General features: G+C 42.2%; 1 protein-coding gene across 3 annotated transcripts in view; it reads left to right on the forward strand.

The window, feature by feature from the left end:
- Positions 1-23,573, forward strand: part of adarb1b (adenosine deaminase RNA specific B1b) — a 116,577-nt gene that overhangs the window by 47,909 nt on the left and 45,095 nt on the right. The window contains exon 3 of one of the 3 annotated variants that reach the window (XM_054616032.1): positions 9,613-9,681. The exons of the other annotated variants lie outside the window; for them this stretch is intronic. The gene's annotated coding sequence lies outside the window, so the exon portion shown is untranslated. The remainder of the gene's footprint in view (positions 1-9,612; positions 9,682-23,573) is intronic. 3 annotated transcript variants of the gene reach the window in all.

Here is a 23,573-nt window from a genome sequence, read left to right on the forward strand (position 1 = left end):
GTGTACATGGCATGAGTATGATTATACATTAGTGGCATTTCCAGATGGATGGAATTTTGTGGCCCACGCCAATGCCAATGTTAAAGAAGATAATAATGTTTTTGAAATATAAACGCAGCACTGGTTATGTAAAGGGTTTGGAGGGTGCTGTTTCTTTTTTTTTATTATTATCTTTTTTTAAACCACAACTGCAGTAAAAGAACTTGCACAACTTACAGCAGAAGTGCAAGCAGTTTTAATAAATAGTGTGTTTATATTGGTTTAATGTGATCAAGACATTAGCCCGGCTAACTAGCTTACTACAGTCGTAACGCTAACATAGCACTTACAGGCGTGTTTAAGGAGCTGTCACTACACTGCAGGCCTTTCATTCCATATTTAAGGTTAATATAAAGATTGTATGAATGTGAAACAGAATTTGTTTAAACTCTCAGTAGCACAGAGCGGTTAACGCAACAGTCGGCTAGCAGCTTCCGCATTTAGCCGTCAATGACCATCACTTTCACTAGTTAAAATGGCCTTTGTTGCAGAGGGGAACTTCGCTGTTGTCAGGTTTTTGTGCTCTCTGCAAAGCAGTCTCTGCCAACAATTGATTATGAGGTAAAAGAAAGCATCACTCTGTACCACCGTTGTACAAATAGGAGAGGGCCGTTTGTTTCTTTAGATTTTTAATCGACAAATAGGCATGTAATTGTTTCTGATTGGATATAATTAAGGACTCTGATCTGGATTGAGTCGAGAAAAGTTAATCCAGACGTTCCGGATATGTCATTCCTCCACAAAACGTAAGAAAAAAACAGAAGAGCTACTGGAGAAACTTATGATGCACCTAGAATATAATACAAACTAGGGACAGCAACTCTTTATTTATTTTTGTCTGATACAGCAACCCTTGCATTATCAGCAATGTGTGTTTATTGTAGTATAATAGTTCATTGCCACTTTTTCGGACTCCAGGTAAGCAAGAAGAAAAGGTAAGAATAAAATATGACTGAAATATAGTGAAAATGCCTGAAATATAGTCTATTTTTTTAATGAAACATTTGAACATCCTGGTTGTTGAAACAAAATTTTTTATATCACCCTTCCAATAGACTGTGAACACAAAACTAGTCTCTGCCAACCAATCCTCATACGTGTGTTCAAATCTAAATATAAACGTATTGTTAAATTAATAAAAGCAATTTAGAAGCCACAATGGCCTGCAGACAACTGAAATAGCTGTACTCATGCACATGCTTGTACCTTGCCCCGCTAATCAGCCACCATGCCGAGTCGAATCAGATTGTTTTGGTCTAAACCAATTTTCTTTACAACCCCACTGCTGTCACTGCCATTACTGAAACCCCCTTAAAGCCTAGCAGGAGAAAAAGGCTGTGATTTGATCTCCCTCACCTTGATCTGATTACACACTGGAATTAGTATAATTACAGCTGTCGCTGATTAATGGGCAACTAAGTTATAATTAGCACTCTGGATATGGGGAGACTGTAGGTGTGTGTGCGGTCTGTGAGATGAAGAAAAAGTGGTTGTGCATTTGTTAAGATGTGTGTGTGTGTGCGTGTGTGTAGAACTCTTAAGTGTGCATACTCTTCTTAGTGTGTGTGGTGCTGAACAGCAATTGAGAAGAAGTAGTTGAATTGGTTTGAAATTGGAATTGGCTCAGGCCTAAGGAATTAATGAATATAGTCAACTCTATCATTAAAATGCTCAGTGTGTGAACATGAGAGGAAGCAGACTCTTGTTCACAGCGAAACTCAGCTTCAAGACACTGAAATAGTTTTATGATATGAACTTTATTCAAATGAGACACAGGGGAGTGTAACTCACATGGGCATTTTGGCCTAAGCATTCATCAATGTGCAATAACTTGGTTGTTAATCTGAATAACCTCTGACGCCTTCCTACTGAATCAATCATCATTCATTAAAATCAGCTGTGCCCATGGAGATTGCTGTCTCTGGTATAGCGCTGCATGTAATACCATAATTAAACTTATATGATTTATTTATTGAGCACATTTAATACCCAACGGTATTAAAGGATAACTGTGGTATTTTTCAACCAGGATGATTTGGTCTGTTGTTGTGTCTATCCAAGTCTCGCACAAGGAGAAGTCTCGATCTGAAATCTCTGGAGAGAGTTATCAGCTACATTTTGAGCCAAGACATTGAATATTGTTTAGGTAACACTAAGCTATGCTTTCTGTTCTCCGAACACAACATCTCTTCCACAGCACTCACACAATTACATCGCTATTTTCCCGCAACAAGTCATTTCACGCAAGACTTTAGAATGAGACTTTGAAACATTGATTAGGCACAATGATAAACAGAATGGACCAAGCGTAAGGAAAAGAAAAACATTTGAATTATTTGCTTGATCCTTTCCATTAGGTTGTTGACACAAAAAAATAGCAATTTAAACCTGTCATGTCTACTCAAGCACTTTTAGTTGATGAACATTGACACTGCGCAATTTCACCGAAGGGTAACTTTACAGCCCATTATGTGGATGTCGGTTACAGAGATCTCACTCAATACTGGACCAATTTCAAAAATTGTCGAAGCACATAGAAGGAAGTTCAAGATTCAGTCAGACGTAAAGAAAATATAATATATTTTTTAACCTTGCTTTAGAGGTAGTTGGACTTTGAAAAATCTTTAGGAACTTTTCCTCAGCTATCTGGTGCATAGAAACATAGTTTTCTTTTTTTGCAGGAGAAATAGTCCAACCGGCTAGACATAGAATGCAGGGACATGTTATTTATTATGTGACCACTGGATATGACTCTTGTGATTACTGCTATGTTTCTGATGTTCGAGTCAACTGACTCAGGTATTGGAGAAACGACAGAGAAAGGTTAATGTGTTTTCTGCAAGATTTCAATTAATTGTATTCGAAATCCCTCCCATAGAAGCAATAATATTAATAGATACTTCATATTAATATTAACAACCACAATATAAAAGCAGACAACTTTCACACGATTACACAGATTATAAAGCAGTTATATACTGCAGTTAGAGAAAAGTCCACCAGATAAAAGACATTTTAAATAAGACATACAGAAATTGGTAAGTGAGGAGAGCATTTCCTGTTTGGGCTATATATGTACTAACTTGGATTGACATGACATGGTTTTACACGTGGTTAAACATGTAATTCACCGCATGTACAAGTACAGATCCCCCACCCTGAACTTGTCCTTCAATATTTCACTGTTTTCCCAAATGTCTGCATCATTCTTGGTTGTTGTATGGATGGTTCGCCGACACGCTCGTGTTGCAGCCGTTTGTGGATGATTGATTCTTCGATGAGAATGGGAACTCTTTTTTTTATTTTTTTTATTCCATTATCACTTACCACCGTCTGCATGCAAATCTTGCACACAGTGTCATCAAGTCACTTGTCATTTGCTACAAAGCTACTTTGCTGCCAAATGCAGCAGTTGCGTTCACACGAGTTACCAACTTGTTTGCATCTCTCAACTTGAATAGGAGCAGTCATGTGATGGTAATGAAAATTCAAATACCCCATTATACCTTATTACAGAATTACACTCCAACCCTAGTCATGCAGTTACAGTACACAGCGACATGGCTAATATTTTACCAACCACGAACCACTGGAATATAAATTCTCAACTCAAATTCGGGGCTTGAGAAATTTTGCAGCTGTATTCTGAGTTTTCCGCTTTAAGTGAATCACTGAGCACCGATTGCCTCACTGAGGGAGCAGTTGATACCAACAAGATGGATAGTATGTAGCTGCTCTCAGAGCAGCAGAGGTAGGGGAGGAAGGGAGCGATAAGAGATTGAGCTGCAGGATTTCAAATATTAATAGAGATGGAGTGTATATCAGACATTGTGCATGCATGAGCTATTTGTGTGCACTCCAGGTTTTTAACAAGCTAAGCACCCCCTTCCTCCCCAAAGCAAACTTAGTCAGTGACCAAGGGTAGCCAAGCAGAATGGAGGAGCGGGCAAACTGACAGCGTGTCTCTAATAGATTACGTAGACGCTACAGCTACCCCGGTGGCAAAACTGTTGTGCTAAACCCTACCTTATCTCAACAACTCTGATTCTGTCCCACAAGAGTTGTGATGTATCAGAGACGAACAAATCCCTTGTGTGCTATTCTATGAACTATTCCAAAAACACTCTCAAATATAACATGATAATTCAACCCTTTTACCTCCGATAACATGATAACGTCACAATGTTAGTGGGAGGCGAAATAAAGGAAAGACTGGAGGCGAACACAAATCAGCTAGCCTCCTGCTAACCTCCTAAGCCGGCATTGCTGCTTCACCACAGCAGGCTAAACTATTAGAGAGATATGAGATGGCCAGTTGTTGGCATAATTTTTTTGAGCCAGTGTAGCATGAAAGCATGGTGGAATTAACAAGCTAACTCACGGTTGGCTTGGTACTATGCTAGCTTGCTTATTCCGCCGTGCTTTCATGCTACATTGGTTACAGGAAATTATTGGAACAAAGTTGTCACTTATCTGCTGATAGCAATGGGCTTTCGTACTCTGTAATACAATTGTGTGGATGAAGCATCAAGTTGTAATATTTTACTAATTTAGAAGTTAGCTAGCGACCATGCTAATTCAACCATGGTTTCATGCCACACAGATCACAGAAAAATGAGCCCAACAGCGGGATTGCAGCGCTGAGTCTGGCAGTCCCTCCACTACTTCCCCGGAAAAAGAGCAGGCTTGTTCAGAGAATTATTTTGTTTCCAGCTACGCTACAGCAATAAAAAAAAAAAGTAAACAGAAAGGTGATCTATATGGTCTTTATTGTAGCTTAACATATTTAAGCATAGAGAATCTGCCTAAAAATGTTTAAGCATGGAGAATCTGCTTAAAAATGAATGAAAAATGGAAAACATATTTATATTTTTTTAAGATTCCGCCACCTATCATTTGATTGGCAGGGAAAACTCCAGCCTTACACCACAGCAGATTGCACTCCATATGTGATGTTGAAACACCACAACATTCACTGTCCCCCACTCTCATGCTCTCCCTGTTTCCATCACACTACATACTGCAGTACTGCTACTGTTGGCAAACATAATTTCCAATGCAATTGATCTGTTGTGGTGGATATTTTATTGGCTTATATGCAGCTAAAATGCCCATTATTTTTTGGGCATTTTGTTCTTGAGGTGGCCAAATGTTAATTTAAGGAAAACCTTTTAAAAGTTCTACTAATCTATCTGCAGTCATTTAAAAAAAGTTGTTTTATAGGGGAGTGTTCCAATTGTATTCTTGTGTGTGTATTTTATTGATCCCATTCAGTGAACATTTGTGAGGTTGTTTCCTCCCTGCAGCAGTTGGCCCTTTTTAACATGACTTCTTCATGGCAGGAGTTTGTTGTCTGAAATGGTCATTATATAAGAACTGAAATAAGTGGATACTGCTACACACATCCGCACGCACACATTTCCAAACACTCCAGCTGGTTGGCTGGTGCCGCGGTCAGAGACACACTGCTTGGGCAAGACTGTTTCCAATATGTCAAGTTTAATAGCAAAGTTAATTATTTCAACGTTCATTTGGAGTGCATAAAGAGTAGCTCAATGGTAATAAAAGCTATCGTTTTTCACAATCGGCTTACTTGAATTAAAGCATCCCATGCACCCGGATATATTAGTTTCTTTATCTACAATGATCAGTGATGCTTTGATGCCAAAAAAAATATGTCCTTGGGCGTCGTCGTTTCAGCACACACAGACACACGTTGACGGCTTGACCGTGTTGCTGTTAAGCTTCATGCTGTTCACCCGTTCTGCCATAGCAGTGTGTCTGCGAGCCTGCAAGGTTTTCTGATAAAATTAGCCCAGCAAATTAGCACTGATGAGTCACTCATTATCAGCTTGCTATATGTTGTCAGGAGGTGGTTTGTTTGTGGGCTGCTTTGCCTCTTCAGGTCTTCTATTTAAGGGAAAGCAAAACGCTGTAAACAAAGCAAATATACGCGTTAGAATTTCAGTTTGTTGTCACAGTGAACAGAAGGCATGTGGTCATAATTCTTTTTTTCACAGCTTTCGACATCAATCGTGCTGCATTCGTCAAAATGTTGTGAAACAAATTTAGGACACTGATTTAAGAAAAAGCTACAATTTACATAAGATATACAGAGTAGCTCTGACTCGAGTTATGGTTTCCCAGTGTTTTGTACTGTGTCCATGGGGAGAGTGTCATTCTAGAGGTGTTCGTGCATGAAGGCTCAGACAGGATTTCAAACAACAGCAGCACTTTATAGTCATACTGCCTCACAGCACGTCGCTGAAGTAGAGCCAAACGCAGTAGAACAACTATTCTGTCTCCTCTCAGCGACTCTGCTAAATTTGCTGGCTGCGGTTATCCTTAATTGAAAGTGCCTCCTGTAGTTTATTTGCTCACGTCGCTCTGTGCTTGCAGTGCTGCGCATCAGGAAAAAATGTTTAGGGCTTTTAAAACATGGCACTCTGGGGCAGATGTGACAAGCTGTTCTACCCGGAGCCCAATGGGTAACAATAAACAAAGGATCAAGGCGACTCAGGCTTTATGCAGCTGTTACAGTTCCATTAAAAGTCAGCCCTCATATAGATAATGAAGATTTGCTGTAGGGCGTGCCCATGGAAACATTATCACTTTTACCCAGATTTCTGCATCAGGACCAGACTGACCTTCAGAGGAGTTTCTTTTCTTTTTTTTCCTGCAAGACATGCCTACCATTTGTCTGTTTTTATTCAATAATAATAGATTTGAAGAGCGTGCCTGCATTCCCTTGCCCTATACTTTCAGTACTCACTTAAAAACACAGGTGCTGTACTGCACTTGCATGTCGTGATGTTGTCGAATGCCATGCCATTTGTGACTGCGCAGTCAATACATGAAAAATTGATGTGATAGAATGACAAATGGCCTCTTCTTTGAATGTTGCATTCAGGCAATGACAGACATTTGCTGGCATGTTTTAGTGCACTTCAAAGCAGTCGGATGACATTATGTCCCGATGGCTGACTTTTGACGTAAACATGATCATGATACATATATAACAGCGGAGACGATCTTCTGTCTTTGACTTTACAAACCCCTCACTAAGAGGGTTTCAATTGGCAAACTGCCTTTCTCCTTTTTTATATCGGTGGAGGGAGTCATCTCTTGCTCAACATCGTTGAAATGACTGCATCTTCTCACTTCCTCTTGCCGCCATTTTTTTACTTACCCAAGGCCTGTGCTGGCTGTGTTATATGGATTGAACCTTTTGGCTTAGTGTCTTTTTTCGGTGAAAGAGGAATTATTGGCAAGAAACTGAAAACAAGTTGGTATCAACGTTACCCATTATCGATAAGGCTAAGCTATGGATGGGTGACGCCTATAGACTGTATATAAGAAGGGGAAGTAGTCATCGGGACATCACCCATTGAATATGTTCTGACGCCTTGAGCTAGGCGTTTTGTCCGCTGCCATTTTGGTTTTTGGCTGTTGACAACTTGTGTTTTTTGCAACCAGAAGTGACACAAGAGGATGGAGCTAAATATAACCGAAAGGCTTAATAAGACATTTTAAGGGGACCAAATGGGTTACAATTAACTTCATCAAAATACTGAAAACACTGAACTGTGAAAAGGTCAAAATTGTAGTACAAAAACATGGACAACTCTGAGACCTGAAACCGCAGCGGCAACGACCTGCTAATTACAAGGTACCCACGCCCAGAGCTTACTCTTTTATCATCTAGTCTGATTTAAATGGGACCATAATTTACTAAATGAACATCATGCTGTATTGTAGAGGACCTAAAACTAGTAATTGAGACCATAAACCTTTGTTCACAGTGTTTACTTAGGTAATAAATCAAGTGAGAAGTGGGGTCATTTTCTCATAGACTTCTATACGCCTTCTGATGACCACTAGAAATAATTCAAGTTCAAGACTCTTCCGCAATAACTTCACTTTTCAGACCTGGAGGTTGGTATCCGGTGCCGTCAAAGGCCCAGGGTGAGCACAAAAACCAAAGCAGCCATGGAGGCTAATGACCTCATTGTCTGTTCATGTCAAAATTACTGCTGCCAACAGTCTGTTTACATCTGCTTCCTACTGTCACTGCCCACCTTTTTAGATCTTAGTTTGTCCCATTAAGTCATTTCAACTACGCACGCCTCTCTCACCCAGTTGTAATTACAAGCACCGTTGTGTGTGATGATATCAACAGTGTATCATGCCCACTCTTCTGGCCTGAGGACATGTACTTTACAAATCATACCTTGTTCAGCTGGCCAGCATTTTAACCACATTTTATTGCATTTTTTTTATTTCTCTTTCCCTCTCTGTCTCCCTCTCTGTTGTGTCATAATTGCAGCATGAGTGTGACCCATTCCCATGTTCGGAAACTAGTTATATAAACATGGCCTCAAGCATTTCAAGCACCAGTGCCAGCCTGCGCTCCACACAGTGTACAGTGTGTACGCTCAGTGCAACCGCAACGTCAGTTTTCATTCAAAATATGACATTTGGAGTGCCAGTTAATGAGTGAGTGTACACCAAATGCAAGAACAGTGAATTTAAAAAAAAAAAAAAAACAAAGCTTGTTTTTAGTTTTTTTCCTCAGTAAAGGTGAACCTTACCATCACACACAAAAATGTGACCCAGAAGCTCAAGGCCAGCTAAAAAAGAAATGTGCGTCTGTGTCAGGAGAGAACGGAACATCGTGTCATTGAAGTCCACTCAAGTTCAATGTCAGCAAATTTACCCATGATGCTTTGTAACACATCAGAGTGCGTCTCTCAGGGCTCCAAATTACCTCTCACATCTGCTGCTGCTCGGTGCCACACAAATACCCTGACGCCACACACACACACACACACACACACACACACACACACACACACACACACACACACACACACACACACACACACACACACACACACACACCACACACACACACACACACACACCTAGAGACGGAGAAGGCCCTTTGGAATGAATTAGACTGTCATAAGTGAAGTGATGATGGGCTTAAACGGAGGTGATTGAGGAAGTTTCCCTAACTGATTGTTCTGTGAATCTGGCTTGCATGCAAATTGGGCTCAAATGACTATGTATTTCAGTGGAATCAGCATGCTAGCATGTGCTCTGTGAAAAGCACAATGAAATAATTGACAAATGTACGGTATAATTTTAATGTACAGAAACACCTAACTTAAATATTTTAGTATCAATAAGATCTCTTAGCAAAGCAAATTGGAGGGGAGAAGCGGGACAAAGGATTGAGACCAGAAACTTACTGCTTAGCGCTGTTCAGGAGATCGTAGGCATTTTACTGTGAAGCTCTAATGCGTTGTTTCCTGTTGGTGGCAGAGCGTCCATGCCTGACAAAAGAATTTGGAGCAAATGGGGCGGATCTCCAGAGACACTGTTAAGAAGGGGCGAGCTTCTCCATTGCCGCTCTAATGTGGCATTTTAGGTGCAATTTGCAGGTTTCAAAACATTTCTTCGCTGTTTGTGTTGAACAGGCTCCTATAAAGAAGATGGTGGATCGGGTTTCAGTGTGGATTTAAACATTGAAAAATGATGGCAGTTTCTTTTTCTTTCTTTTTTTTAAAGCACTGGAGCTTTTAGCTTACAGCAGTGGTCCCTGAACGTCTGCTGGCAGGTCTTATTTTGCGGATAAAGGTATTTTCCACATTTTGCATGTCCCAATCTACACACATTAACTCACATTTGCCTTAGCTGCATAGAATAAATGTGCAATATTGCTTGAATCAAATACAAAGCTGATTTTGTTTTTGTTTAAATTATTTGAACATAAATGGCATAAAACACAAACAGACAAAAAGTTATATTACCATAACATGCATTTCCTGAAGTTTTGTAAGTGGACAAAGATTTTAAACAAAGACACAAAAAAACTGAATGATGTTACCAGAAATTTTGGTGACATACCACACCACTATTATGGAGAAATTGACAACTAAAAAAAACAAAAAACAATGGTGCAACCCCATGGTTCCTTAACTGGGGAGTGTTATAAAGGCTTAAAGGGACCTGTGGGGTTTTTGTTTGGTTACAGAGCAACCTTTTTTATAAACAGGGTTTTGATTTTTGTTGTGCTCAAGGGCACACATACAGACTGGCCAAGAGATTCACATTTCTGCTGCAGGTTTCATGTTAACCTGCTTTTTGACAGAAATAATAGGCTTTGCAAATAAAATGTTTTAGATCTCTGGGGTAGACACAATGCCTTTTTGAGAGTAACTACTGAATGTAAACTTTCTTTACAAGAAAGCCCCACAGGGCACCTTTTAGGCTTTTTATAGAGCTCCCCGGTTTGGGGACCATGGGATTAGAGTATTTTGTTGTAATCACTTTCTGGTGTGCATGTCCCCTGAAAGCTCTGTGTCCTTTATATCATTGGCCACTGTGTTTGGTCATTGAACTCAACAGCACTAGAAGCTGGATGTCAGAATTTGCTAATGATCAAATTCTACCTATTAAGCCGCTTCGTTGAAGTCCCACTCTTTCATATTGAACAAACAAGAGCAAAAGGGTCACAATAATACAAATGCAGGTTTTTAGTTTGCACACCTCGCTACATCAACAAAGCACTCAATTTTACACTAACATTTACTCCTGGAGTGCCATTTTCCACTGCCATAAGCACTCTGCTGCTTGTCTTCTGCTAATCTGCTCCCTCATTCTTTATATTTCTGTCTCTGGTTACCTTGAATGACCCAATGAGAAAATGTTATTGAGCCCCTTCAGACTCAGCATGTTTGTTTCAATTCGAAACTGTATACTTCAAGTCCACAGCGTAGCTTTCCACCAAAAGCAGATGACAATGTCTTACAGTTATTTAAGAGTAAGGCAGTTTCCTTGAGCTCTTTTCATAAGTCAGAAGTACAGCTTGCTTAATACGTGTAACAGACAGCAAAAGAAACAATGACAATACTGGGCTGGGAGGCGGAGTTAAAGGAGACCCTAGTATACTTACTTTATGGGCCCAAAAGATGCGGATGATCGCCTAAAGATCTGTGAATTTTTTCTAAAAGTAAAACTTTTTTGCTTCATGCACTTCTAAAGCAACATTCATAGGAATGATCGGGATCCCGCCTCCAACGCTGTGTCTAGTTCTTTGCATTAACGATTTGTATCTAAACCGCATGCCAGCATTTTTCAACTGAAGTCCGGTATATCTGTGGATACACTTCAAACATTTGATTTCGGACTGCATCACCTGAATGTATCAATCCGCGGAACGAAACAAAAACAGACTGAACATCGAGTCCTTTTCCACACAGTGTTCAAGCAACGTCCCTACGCAGATTCAGACCATGCCAGAACAATAACTAATGTTATAAGACTGTTTATTGCTGCGTCTATGCAACCTCACTTGATCATAAACATTACAGATTCAAAGCGTATTGTCAAAGCACTAGAGCCCCTTTACAATGTGCCTTCAACCGGTGGCAAACTCTGGTTCTGACGAGTGAAGCCGATGCGAAAGTGTCAAAAACTTGCATTCTTTCAAATTGCCAGCAGGGGGGGGGACTTCTCTGGTTGCAAAAGGAAGTCTGATTGTTTATGAGAAAATTACCCTAAATCTCAGTTGATTTATTACCTCAGTAAACATCGTGAACATGAGTTTATGGACCATAAAGCGGAATATTCTTGATGGTCTATTTGCAAAAAAGCCAAGTTGGCGACTGCCGCAATCCAAAATGTTGACGGAGAAATTGCCAATCTAGAGGCTTCTAAACTGCTGTCCAAAGACCGATAGGTAACAACACGCTGACTACGTCCACTTCTTACATAGAGTCCAATGGCCTTGTCTTGTGCACTGTACACAGTCTGTTGTGCCTGCCCTGTATTAACCAAGCTTCAGCCCAGTTCAGGAATTATCAACAGGTTCTGGTTAAATAAAGGTTTAATAATAATAATAATAATAATAATAATAATGCTTATTTTACTAATAATAATATAATTCATAGTAGAATTAATAATTTCATATTCTTATTAATATTATAACAATGATTAATAACAATAATATTTAGTAATTCATTTGGTTGTATTTTTCTTATTGACAATAAGCCAGTATTTGAGTGCCCTAACTTACATTAATAATTATGGCCAATGAGACACTGTTGATTGTTTACATTAAAAAAAATCGTAATTATCATTTATGTTTTTTCCCTGATCTGCCGAAAACGTTCTGAACCAAAACCAAGGCATACAGCGAACCATGAATTTTGTGTAGCGTTCCACCCCTATTCGTTACCAAACTAAAATAGCAACCCTTATGTAACCATGGCTGTTGCCTGGTGAAAGGAGATGTCAAATGCAGTTTTGCAGTGTAATTGCTTTAAAGCTTTCTCAGAGTGCAACTACGAAACAAGCAGAGAACAGAACAGGAGCGGAGAGAAAAGAAAGGGGGGAAAAAAGGCCATTTTGGCTGGCAATGATCTTGTTTATTTCAAAAAATATGATCCTCTGAGTAAGACATGAAGAGAGACGTAGTGTGGCATGTTGAAGCATCGTTACATTATTTCTGATTCCAAGAATTTTCTCTCAGATTGAATAATTTGGATCACTAGATAAAAGGATGGCAATGTACTAACCAACATATTTTCATTGCTATCCCCTGCGAGTTCTGACAGTGAGTCATCAGTCAGCTTCATCTGTACATACATCTGTCTATTGAGAGGGATTCTGCAGAACTCCTTGTTTAAATCCTTTTATTTCTCCAGTCTCTTGTGAGTTGGGAAATTGCAGTTTCAACATCAAGGCTACAGGCAGTCACACATAAATCTAGACAGACAGCAAGCAGCCAGTCAGCAAGTCAGACCAGCTTTGTTCATTGGTCCATAGTAGAGCAGGCCTAAGGCGGCTACTGCCAGATGGTAATCCCAGAAAGATGTCCCACCATCCCATTTTATTGATACTGACTCACCGCCTACAGCTCACGTGTGTTTTAACGAGGCTGCGTACTACTTCATCTTTATAGTTAGCCCTGTCTATCTTCTAACATGCATTCATCAATAGGATACAACTACACACACCCACACCTGAGAGCCGCCCGGTGCAACCACAGCCTAACACTGTTGGCCCCGGAGTGCAAAATATTCAATCATTTAAGGCCGTACACACACACACACACACACACACACACACACACACACACACACACACACACACACACACACACACACACACACACACACACACACACACACACACACAGCTCAAAAGGGAATTGTTTTTGTGTTGGCGTTTGTCAGGCTGACAGAAGACGACTTTTGAGAGAGGGAAAATCAAAGGGAGGAAAAATGGTGGGGGGGAGGGAGACCTGGCAGAGGGAAGGAGGCCCGAGCGCCACGGGCTCATCTGCCCATGCCCCTCACTTCCCCCTCTGTGGTTCCATGGCCTGGCACATTGACACCAACAACAACGTGCCAGGAGGCTGTCACTTTGTCTTATTCACAGTGGCATTGTTGCTTTTCCCAAGACTGTTCTTTCAGGAGTGAGATACTTGTTTTTTTCTTATTTAAAGTGGCCCTATTATGCTTTTCCACTTTTCCCCTCTTCCTTAATGTGCTATATATATATATTTTTGTACATACAAAAGGTTCGTAGAGTTTAAAACCTGAAGTCCACGCCTAAAAGGAGTTACCCTCCCCCTCAAAATCACTGCTCCTGAGCTGCCTGAAACGGCTCGATTGAATTATCTCCTTCACTTCCGTAACTTTATGAGGTCATAATGTTACGGAAGTGACGGCTAGTTTGGCCCGCCCTCAAACAACAAAAGAGAGTGACGAAGCTCAAGCTCACATCTACCATGGTATAGTGGTTATGACAGCAGTCTCTCACCCAGGCGGCCCTGTATCGAATCCCCTTGGGACCCGTTGCTCAGTTGTCAAGCTCCGGAGGAAGAGTTTTTTGAAATGTGAAACATGCACCCGGAAAATAGATTAATAGGGCCTGTTTACAGGGTAAACTTGGTGCTCGAGTTCAAATTTTAAGTGTCCTTGTTTGGCTCCACATTAACTCAAGGGACCTATCCAATGCCCAAACTAACTGTGTTTGGCAGACTTACTCGAGCAGTCTGAGGTTACATACGCCATCCTCAATGACATCCCAGTGCTTGTGTCCCTGGGTGGAGAGGCTCGTTACGTAGTAGTCGTTGAACTGACCGCACTACTAAAACTGTCTGGTAGCTCTGCATATTGCCACAGATTTCGCTTCATTTGTTCCCCGGAGTGTAAGATGGGAAACCGTTGAGGCTTTATTAATATGAGTGTGGGGGAGGGGGCTGGCGCAACCCAGTTCCTTTCCAGGAAAACCAGCTGGCGGTTAGATACAGCACCTGTGGAAAAAATAATTTAAAAGATACATCCACGCGCTGGACTTTAGTTCCGGATTCGTTGGAGCTACATTTCTTTGAGGCAATTTGTCAGGGATTACCTGATAAAGGCTGTGAATGTAATAAAAGACTGCGTTTTTAATACATTTTTCCGTTTGAGCTTCAGGTCCGCTTTTATCCGGCACCTGGCCTATAACTGGCTGGTTCTGCAGTCACTACCTTTTTCCAGTCAGATCTGCCAGTCTCACCTGGAAATGCTACACTTCTCCCTTTAATTGATTTAACAGACCAACTTAAACATGTCGTATTACAAAGTCAAGCCCACGAAAGAGGCTATAAAATCTCTTAAAATCATTTATTGGGGTTTGAAATTGAATGGAACACCTTTTGTTCTTTGTGTGTGCGTGTGTACACACATTTGGTGGGTCCTCCAGAAACATGCCCTTGCTGATAAAGGCCCCCCCACAAATGGTTCTCATTTCACCTATCTGAGCCTACTTTACTGGACACCCTGACGTTATGTTTTGCCATCTTATACACTCACAGTGTGCGATGCACACACAGAAGCATGAACACAACAGGCCGTGGCCTACTTTTCGAGTACCTCCGTTGTAATCGCATCCGCGACCGCTGAAAAGAAGCAGTGTGGGAAAGCCTGAACCACCATTGTGCGATAGCGAGGCTGAAAGAAAAGGAGGTCGGAGCGGTTCTGGAGGCTGGATTTAGTCTCCATTTTGGAAGTGGTTATTTGGCTGGGAATCCACATTCCTGTTCAATGAGTTTTTGCACCCAATGTTGATGGCGCATGTCCACGTATGCAAACATACGTGAAAACACAAACATGTACTCACACATTCACCAATGATTACAGCCACACTGATTCTGCAGCATGTTGCCCTCACGCAGTCACAGACTTCCACTCCCACCGAACATTAAGCGGGCTCAGGTGGCAGGGCTCGATGCTGGCACTGGGCGGTGGCAATGCAGATGTTACCTGGTGGCTCTACGCTTTCCTCTGTGCGTGTGTGTGTCTCTCTCTTTTTGCTGGCCAGCTGTGATGGCCAGCTGCCCAATTTACCAAGGCCTTGGCAACTCCCCAGATGGTTGACCCAGATAGACACAGCAAGAGAGGAGAGGAGTGCACACACACACATACACTCTCTCTCTCTCTCTCTCTCTCTCTCTCTCTCTCTCTCTTTGACACACACACACACACTCTCTGATGTAGACCTGCGTGGGCACCCTTCGCACAGGGATGCTCATGCAGTCCCATCAGAGCAGGTGAGGGAGGAAAGAGTTTTTTTTTTTTTTTTTTGTTCTGGCTTATTTTTGGGATGACCTCAAACTCTCCTGATGCAGCAAAGTTTCATCAGAACGGAGCTCTTTGTTTTTTTAAAGGCGTGCTACACAGCAGTAATCGGACAGTTTGTTCAGCGACTTTCAAGTTTGCATATTGCATCCATCCATCCATCTCCTTCCGCTTATCCGGGGCCGGGTCGCGGGGGCAGCGAGCTAAGGAGGGTCCTCCAGACGTCCTTCTCCCCCAGCAACACTTTCCAGCTCCTCCTGGGGAACCCCGAGGCGTTCCCAGGCCAGACGAGATATATAATCTCTCCAGCGTGTTCTGGGTCTACCCCGGGGCCTCTTACCAGTTAGCATATTGCATGAAGTCCAGAATAAATGCAGGGCTGGACAGTAACGGTTGCCGAGTCACAAGCAAGCACAGTTGGAACTTGGCAACCAGATATTTGGAGAAGGGACGGTGGGCTCCTGTGGAGTGTTGCGCTCTGTACCACACAGGAAATCGAACACATTTGACTGAACGTGATAAAGTCTGAACCACCCGATCGTCATTTCATACGATGCCTCTTTTTTTCTCACAATTGCGGCTTTAATCAGTTGCCCTACTGCTGAGAAGGGTTCGATAAAGAATAGCAATATCACTTTAATAGTGTTTAGTGCTCCCCCAGCTGTAATAGGTTTGTCAGCATGAGGAATATTAATTCTCGGTGGGTAAACAACAAAATTCATGGCCAGAGTGGGGAAAAAGAGGAAATAAAATGGAAGGAAATGTTACTCATGCAACATTGCTGTCAAATTCATGATGTGAAAATGTGGCTTAGCTCTGCTGTATCCCCTCTGCCCACGGTGTATCAGCCTGTGGAAGGAATGTTGCCATAGCCGTGATTATCTGAAAATAGCAAAGTCGTGTGTGAAGCCGAAGTTCATCAGCATAGACATCCCACTGTGACTGTCTTTTTTTAAATGTACATTGTCCTCACCAAAGAAACAGTCTTTGCCTTCTTGTCGCGCTATGTGACTCCAAATACAGGTTGTTTTATGGCTACATACAAAAATAGCAACTCTGAAATTGTCATATTTCTTGAATCGTTAAAATCAACTTATCCCAGCATCCAATAGCTTCTGTGTCGAATGAAAATGACCATCCATCTTCCACAAGAAATTGGATAACCTGAACATAATGTCAGGCTGAACGGTAAATGGACTTGTACTTGTGTAGCACTTTTCTAGTATCCCGACCTCTCAAAGCGCTTTAACACTACTTATCATTCAACCATTCATACACTGATGAATGGGTGAATGACAGGGGCTACCATGCAAGGTGCACCCCGCCAATCGGACCATCTAATGCCAATTCATACATCGCAGGATCTAGCTACAGGAGCAATTTGGCGTTCAGTGTCTTGCCCAATGACACATCGACATGGACTAGCAGAGGATTGAACCGCCAAATCCTATGATTGGAGTTCGACCAGCTTTAACACTGTCCCAAAGTAGCCCCTATGGTTGTAAACAGTTCAGACAGTATAGGAGATAAACGTTTTTTTTTTTTTTAAAAACCTGTGGAGCTAACATTAGCAGAGTACCCGGCTTCAAAGAACAATGTTGTTCCTTAATTCAATTGTGTTCTGTGTCGATCGCCAGATGATGTGGTGGTTTACTTTAACACTGTGATCTTTAGCTTTAGCTTCTATCTTTATCTTTGTAACCAGTTTTCACGGCTGCAACAGTTTGACATCCTGGATATATTCTTCAAACACTTATTGTACACCCCTCTGTCTGCTTCTCTCTGAAATTGCTTTTTCGTTTTTGACAAATCAGATAATATTTATTCGGGGAGTACCTTTAGTGACAGTGTGGACTTAATAGTAGCTATGACAGTTTGACGGAGTAGCATCGGGGGAGGGGCTTAGAAAAAGGTAAATTGTCAGTCATACTGAGTGTCAACCAGGGTCCAGTGCAGTCCCTAATACATACCCGTCACAACGTCCCCACTGTTCCTCCATGTTGTCCCCCACAAGGCTTTTCAACTGAGTAGGAACTACATGTCATTGAAAGACCACGCCTGCTCACCTCCACGTTTCTTTGTGTATTCAGAGGCGTTTTTTCTGCAGTCACATGTAGGTCTCTTCGTGTGTGCGCGAGTGCAGTCATTATCCTCAATGTCACACCGCATTGCAGTGCAGTAAAAACCTTTTGAGTCAGTTGTAAAGTCAATCCAATATTTTCAGGGCAGCCTTCCATTGGTTTGTATTTCACTATCTGAAGGTAGTGCTGACATTTTTTGGGCAACTTTAATATTTCTTTAAACAGTTCCTGTCATCTGTCCATCTCACTCCACCTCAGTCCGTCTGTCATTGCCTTGTTAATTAAATACCTGTATTTTCCGTTCTTTCCGTTTCTTTTCCCTACGACCGCAAGTTTCCCCTCCTCTTCTCTTTAACACAGGAAAGGAAAAGGTTGTGCCGTCAACAAGGGCACACGGCGGGGCGGAAAGATGAATTGGCTGAGAAAAGAGGCTCATTCGTCATAGGGGAAAAGCGCTGACGTCTATGTTGTAACATGTAATAAAGAGAGGGAGCACTATTAAAGGTGAGGAGAAATGCACCGTGGTTCAGCATGACGGGAAGCAGGGTAGAAATTCTGTTGTAGATTATGAGCAACGTAAGGCGTGTGATTTAGTGACAAAGGGGGGCGTAGAAAATATCGGGTATTGATATCTCCTGGTATAAGTATGTGTCATGTTCACACTCTGACTGGGAGTATCTCAAAAAAGCTCTTTTTCCCTCTTGATCATGTAAAAACTGAGAAAGATTTTTAACTAAATTGATCAGACACCACAACCGGAGCCACGCAGCCCATACCTGCATTGCATTTAGTCCGTGTTGCCATGACAACATGCAAATCGTGTAGGATTTCCCGGAGATTGTTGTCAAAATGTTGTTTGTAGCAGCTCAGCCGAGACAGAGTTGACACGGGGAAAGACGAGACAACTGTGGAGCAAAATCAAAACAGCTCAGCTCCATCTGTATTCACCTCAGGTCGTCACATCTCAAAGGGAAACCAGAGAAAGCGCGGGGGTTAGAGGGGATGCGATGCCTCTTTGTTACAGGTACACTTAGACATGCGTGTAATGTGGGTTTATAGGTATGACATATGGGTGTATTACTTCACAAACAATCATTATGACCTGCAGTGTGAACGTAGACTGTGTGGCCTTTTATCCCACCCTTCCTTTTGTTCCAGCTTGTTGGCTTTGCCCTTCAGGTGTATATGTTGCCAGAGGGGCTAACACAGAGCCGCCCATTGTTCCCCTCATGCTTAAGTTGATTGCAAGTGCGCACAAGACATGTACGTACATACACACACACACACACATTAACACACACCACTGCTGGTCAAGCACCCAGCCAAAAACCCGAAAGCCACAAGCAGTGGAGCGGATCTGTCCCAGGCAGAGAGCTGGAGGCTAGTTAAGGAGAAGGGACCACACCCAGTAGTGGGAGCTTGGGAACTAAAGGGAATTCCCATAGGAAGAATACAGTCAGTCCTATTTACAGGCCCTCTTATTTAGAACAGAACCGGGCTCGTGTTTCGAGAGAGAGACAGTAGAATACAGCAGCTGGTAAACGATGCAGAATAAATCTATGGGGTTTTCTAATAATTTGGAGGATCGACATTTTTGGAAGCTACTAGAAGTCACGAGAATTTTTTGGCAGTATGGTTTTGTTTATAGATAATTCTTGGATGCTTGTGTGTTACTGTGTATTTGTACACACACACACACACACACACACACACACACACACACACACACACACACACACACACACACACACACACACCCTTGTTCAGCCTCTCTAACCTAGAAAACGAGTGCTGTGCTCAGCCAATATTCACTACCTGCAATGAGATCACACGATACAGCATGTTGCACTTTTACAATTTCTAGTATTTGTTTACTTATTTTTTGGCATTGTCTCCTCAGGCTTTATTACAGAAAACTATCCTATTTTTAACTCTAAATTTGATTCTTCAACAGAAGGCTTCTAGAGATGGACAGGGCATAATATCAAGCACTCTTATTTGTCACTGGCTAACTGACTTGCTATCATGAAAAAAAAAAAAATGACTGGCCTTTAATTCTAGCTTTGATATATAGTTATATATATAGTTTGATATAAGTTGGCGCTGTTGTAGCTAAATTCATATCCCAAGGAAAGATGGATTTTCTCCCAAATGCAGTTAGAAAACTTGATTTCTGTAAAACCTGAAAAAATCCTAAAAACGGTTAACTGATGAAGATAGGATTTCAGACTAAGGTGGTTTCTGTAAGTAGACCACCGTGTTCCACCCAACCACTATCTAAATCTCATGCAAAGCAACGGCTGCCATTCTCTGTTGGTGAGGTTGTCGACAGCCATGTGGCCCCTCTGATACACGTGGAGCCACCAGCTGTGTCTTCACCTGCCACTGGGAGGCTTCATCAAGAGGGCATAACAGATATGAAGGTTCAGACCGCCCCCTGCAGATCCCACCTCATCTCACAGAGCCTCAACCAGCCAATCGGTGCGCTCTCAAGGATGTGTTCCCTCACTGGCTTCCCACCCTGCCCACGAGCATCTCTGTCAGGGATTGAATCGGTTCTCTGCAAAGCTTAACCATGAAATGTATCAGTTGTTATGTTTAACAAAGTAGCGCAGCGTCTAGAGACCATGCATGCACTTCGTGTGACCAAAATGGTATTGGCAACAGAAAATCCTCAGAGCCCTGCACTATCGCAAATGGGACTACAAATTCACCTCTAATCCCTTGCATTGTGAATTCAACCCATTACATAAATGCATGCAGCACTGAAATATGCACTCTAGCATGGACTACCCAGGATACTTCAAATCAGCAACACAGACTCCTTCCTTAAAATCAGTGCACAGAACGAGGACATGACTACTGGAAATCAGTACGGGGAAACCACAGAAACATGTTGTACAGACAAATTGTTCTTCTCACAGCCCCATCACTTTTTACTAAAATCCTTCCTGATAACCTGTTTAAGATCATCTTTTAAGTCAAACAGGATAGACTAACAGACTAATCCATTCTATTAACTCACAGTTTATTACACTCAGATCTTCAGTTGGCTTCTGACGGTATTTTGAAAGTGACTGTGAGATTTGGCAGCCGTTCTAAAACCATCTTAGTGTCTGGCAGGGTCTCCGGAGTGCAACTGTTATGTGACCAAAAATGTGCGACATTTTCATTGGTCGCTGACATTTAGCAGCTGTGTGTGTGTGTGTGTGTGTGTGTGTGTGTGTGTGTGTGTGTGTGTGTGTGTGTGTGTGTGTGTGTGTGTGTGTGTGTGTGTGTGTGTGTGTGTGTGTGTGTGTGTGTGTGTGTGTGTGTGTGTGTGTGTGTGTGTGTGTGTGTGTGTGTGTGACCGCGCCCTGCGCTCCTCCTGGGGCGACATCACACCCTTAAAACATATCGGTGGATTCAAAATGAATTATTGATTGGTTTTTTTGTTAAGAAAAAACGCTGCAGTGTCCGTTGCACCTGGCCCTGGGCACTGAAAGGACCCAGTCCAGACTCTACATCATCAGGGGAGGTATCCGCTCTACCACCTGTCTCCCCCTGTCTTAGATGCCGGATTCATTTCAGAAGTGGGAATTCATTAATTTACACCAGTGCAACCAATGTAAAAAGTTTGTCTGGAGCCCTGTTACATGTGATGAGAGTACTTTATCTAATGCGTACTATTAGTCTGCTGCCTTGTGCCTATTTAACCCAAATTGGTCTCAAGTACACTTCCACAAATTTTGCAAAAACACTCTTCACCGTCACTGTAATGAAGGCAAAAGCTTTACTAAATAGACACGTATTTCCTCTACCGTTCACAGATTTCACCCATCAAGGATAGAACAGTGTGACACATGTGGGCAGTCACAGCAGCACACAGGAAAGCAAATGCTCTTGTGTGTACATGCTGCAGAATGTCTGAATATCTTGTAGCAGCGTCGCCCTCTGCTGGACGAACGTCAGTAGAACAAAAACACTGCCAGACATTTACAAAGGGAGGATGAGAGTGCATGGGTGATTCGGCTTCTCTCTCTCCTGCACACACACACACACACACACACACACACACACACACACACACACACACACACACACACACATACATATATACACACACACACATCAATCACATTACAATCACATGCACTTAATTAAATGATGGATTTAATTAGAGTGGTGTCCCTGTGTACGCATGCAGGAGAAAAAGCTAGGTCACAGGGAGGGGGGAGCGTTTAATGGCACTCAGGACGCTGGCTAGCCTGTGTGTGTTTGTGTTTCTGTGTGTGTGTGTGTGTGTCTGTGTGTCTGTGTGTGTGGGTAGTGGTTAGTGAACCATTGGCCTAATTTTTTGGCTGAAGACCGGTAGTCGAGGTTTACAGGCATGCACTCCTCTCATCGCGCGCCGTTGACTCACTTTCTCTCTCTCTCTCTCTCTCTCTCTCTCTCTCTCTCTCTCTCTCTCTCTCTCTCTCTTTCATAATCCTTCTCTCTCATAATCAACCTCTCTAACTTCATTCTTGTCCGGTCTCTACTGTCAAGTCGAGTGAAGCCCCTGTGTCTCTCTCCATTCACCCCCCACCCCCCTCCTCGCTCCAGTCTTCAAAGTCTAATATGAGCACGCACACACGCTGCACTTAACCTCAACTCCCAAACACTCTAAAAGGCTCTCCCCTTCTGTCTCTACTAATCTCTCCAACACAATCTCTCTACCTCTCCCTTTCTCTCTCTCTCTGTCTCTCTCTGTCTCTCTCTCTAAGTCTTTGCCAAACTCATGTGCACAAGATGAGCTTCAGTGAGTGCTGCTTTTAGGAACGTGACTTCCTCACAAGGCAATGGAACTCCAGTCCTGGCCTGGACATTTTTCATCTGCCTTCAGGTTCAGGTATTCAGACTCATAGCTACAAGATAAGTTTGTGGTCGTTTCTCCACAATGACAACTGCTTCGACACACAGCACAAACTCCCAGGGAACTCTGTCTTTAAAAAGACACAAAAAAAGAAGGCTCTTTTTTATCTCCAATTTTCATCAGCATCTGCGGGAACACTCTTGAGGTTTGATTTATTTATTTTTTTATGATGTTATTCTCCTCCAGATGTGGGTTAGATCGTCATCTCGTTAGTTTGCCTTTTGCTTGCTCTCTAAATAGCCTGTTAGACGGAGGGCTTTTTGTTTTGTGGTAACCAAGTTTAATGAGCAATGCTTATAAATGCTAATGAGCACATTTGGGTGTAGCCGAAGGATCTCGTGCACTCTCTGTTAAAGCTAGAATGTCAACATGTCAGTTAAATGTCGCTGCAGTATTTGACATCTGACCCCTTTTTGAAGTCTCTGCCCTTGCTGGTGTCTGGATGTACTATATTATTCCAGTATTTTCATCTCAATATTGTTTTCGGTAGTCTAAGACGAGTAAGGAGGGGAAATATCTATAAGCCAGAACCAGTGATGCTTGTTTTAAGCATAGTTCCCAAGCTAAGACAGAGCTCTTGTAAATCTCTGGAACTGGCTTAAAAATTCAGATGAATGGCTTTATATAAATAAAAAAAGCTGTTCCCACTAAGTCTATTTTTAGAGCTTGGTGCTTTTTGGTTGAGCGCGAGTACCTCTCTACAGTAGGAACCAGCAGATGGACTCACCACAGTAGCCTGCCCCGTGGAACAGTTTAAGAGCTTGTTTTTGTCAATGGTTGTGTTTCTCTGTCTAACCGCTGAAGAGGCCACCAGGAATTTAGCTGTTTGAGTCCGGAACGCCTTTTTGAATTCAGCCGGGGTGTAACCGCCGAGTATCGGCTGCACGACCGCAACCGCTCTCTTCCCTCCTGTCTGTTTTCGAT

Source organism: Anoplopoma fimbria, chromosome 16 (genome assembly GCF_027596085.1).
Source record: "Anoplopoma fimbria isolate UVic2021 breed Golden Eagle Sablefish chromosome 16, Afim_UVic_2022, whole genome shotgun sequence".
Lineage (NCBI taxonomy): Eukaryota > Metazoa > Chordata > Actinopteri > Perciformes > Anoplopomatidae > Anoplopoma > Anoplopoma fimbria.